Source organism: Cibotium barometz, chromosome 49 (assembly GCF_041138505.1).
Source record: "Cibotium barometz isolate CiBa-2024 chromosome 49, ASM4113850v1, whole genome shotgun sequence".
NCBI lineage: Eukaryota > Viridiplantae > Streptophyta > Polypodiopsida > Cyatheales > Cibotiaceae > Cibotium > Cibotium barometz.
The window spans coordinates 9,672,017-9,674,634 of record NC_141094.1 but is presented as its reverse complement, the minus strand read 5'-3'; positions in this window follow the sequence as shown (position 1 = coordinate 9,674,634).

Sequence of the window (2,618 nt, the reverse complement as noted above, 5' to 3'; positions counted from 1 at the left end):
GTGAATAGGTACATCATTATTAAAAGTGTCTCATTCCTCCATACTTACATTATATGTTCATGACTCATTCCCCTTGTTGTTAATAGGTTGTGTTTCAACCGGACATGCATGCCAAGAAGTGGTAGTATGTCATACAAGTTTCTCCTCATTCAAAAACTTTTTTCCAAGATGAAGACATTAAAGAGCTTATGAAAGAGACATGAGTACAAGATGGACACATCAAGGTTCGAGTGGAATATTAAGAGCATGTACACATGGGATTCCAAGATGCACATGTCAATGAGAAAATGGAATATTTAAACCATGAGTTTTCACCTACCAATATAGGTAAAGGGGAAGGTGTCCCATGCACAAATGCACTAGAGGATGATATTAAAGGCGATGATGATGATATTGATCATGATGTGTGTAGAGTCCACCACTAATAGTGGATTAGATATCTTTGTTGTTGACATCAAAATTTCCCTGGGTGGGGCTATGGATCTAGACTCCTTTACAAGTATGGATCTAATTTAAGACACGGTCAATAATGAACCATGAGGCATCTAGTATATGTACTATTCATATATAAGCAACGATGGATTTGTTTAATGATCTCATCTTTTCGTCTTTGATAATATATAGCCTTTCTTCCTTTACTTTGAATTATTGTGTCATACAACTCACCTTACTCCACCATCCTTCTAAACTCCACCTAACTCTCTTAATGCACCCCAATCAAATCATCAAGATCGACCTCATCCTCACACAAACAAGAAGGAAGTGTGTGAAAAAAGCATTAAAGAAAAAAAACCCTTATTTTTTCTTTGTAAAAAAAAATAGTGGGTTATAGTGGACTACTGACCTAGCTAATTATCCCGACTACTTAACTGTGGGCTAATAGCTTGACCTGGCTAAAAACCTAGCTATTGTTTTGATGTATACAGCTGGGCATGGCTATAGTCAACAGGTAGATAGCTAGGCGGGTCTCACTTAGCTCTATCATCCTCTCATTGTTGCCTGACCAATCCTCCATTATGCTATAGTGCTAGGAGATAGCCAGTGGAGGACAATGATACTCATACAAGGGGAAGAGTGGGAGCATTACCAAGAATCAAGAATAAGGTGAAAATAGAATTACCAATCTTAAAAGGGGAAAGAGTGGGAGCATTACCAAGAATAAAGAATAAGGTGATAATAGGAATTTCAAAGTGAGCCAGCCTAAAGGAAGTCACTAGGCATATTAGGGATGACTATTCACAAAACTACAAGACAAAGCTTAGAAGTTATTAATGTCCTCAATTGAGGATCATGGTGTTAATCCAAATGGGATTAATAGCAAGCACCGTGCTCAATGAACATTCCCCTTGTCACTCTCTTATGCAAAGCTTTCTTGAAAACTAGCGAGGCATGACAATTCTCCTCCCATAAACTTTCTATCAAGGCTCTAATGGTTTTATCTAGTAAGCGATCATGCCTAACTACACGACCACTACTCGCCCACAAAGCACCAACCTCACTGGCATCTAAACTTTGCCGTCTAATAGACCCAACTCTAAGTGTGTGTGGTGCTATGGAAAGGATGCGAGATGTGGCACTCACCTTACCCTTCATTTTGGAGCTACTTATGGCTGCCACAATAGCCCATCGCTCGAGAAGCCAAAGCATCCACAGAGTTCCTCTTCCTGTTAACTATATAGGAATGATGAAACGCTTTGTAGCACCGCAATGCCAGCTCTTCTCTCTCTTCAACCTCCAATGTCAGAAAGCACCCTACAGTTGGCCATGTTGGGCAAATCGATCAAAGTATCAAGCATGCATGCTTGTGATGAAGGCGTGAGGTCTTCAAAATAGGAATGGAAGATTTCATGGGCACGACGATGCGCCCTTAACTTTGATAGTTCTTTCCTATCCACACTATGGGCGCCCAAAGGAGAGGGGGTGGGTTCTTGTGGAACAGAAGGGGGCTTAGGAAGGGCGGGTTCATGTGGATTATCTAAACTAAGGGGTAGTGGGGGGGAAGAGGGCAGAGGGAGAGGAAGTGGAAGAGGAGGACCAAGGCTTGGATCATCACCAACGGAAGGTGTTGCTCGTTGATGTGCTCTCCACTCGCTCTTTCTCTCACAAGCTTCCCTTTTCCTCTCCTCCTCTTGGACGGGGAGAAGTCTAGTCCTATCATGTTTTCAACTCCTACGACTTTGAGAACCCATTCTCAAGGAAGCTAAGAGAAAAAATTATGAAGGCTCAATGATGGGATAGTACTAGAGATAAGTGTGGGATAGTACTACAGATGTGTGATTATATAGGAAAAATAGGTTATCCACTTTAAATCTCATTGGATTTCCTATCTGAGATTGATTATTGGATAATTAAGATAAACATAAAGATAATTAAAGATAAACTATTATCTACTTAAAAATCAATATTATCTACTATCTGAGATTGATTATTAGATTATTGGATAATTAAGATGATAATTAAGATAAACATAAAGATAATTAAAGATAAACTATTATCCACTTAAAAATCAATATTATTAATACTTATTAACAAGTCTAAATATTTATCATTACTAGATATATAAATTTATCTTTTGTTTTATAATTATATAACTATATTTTCTTTTATAATGTATTTTT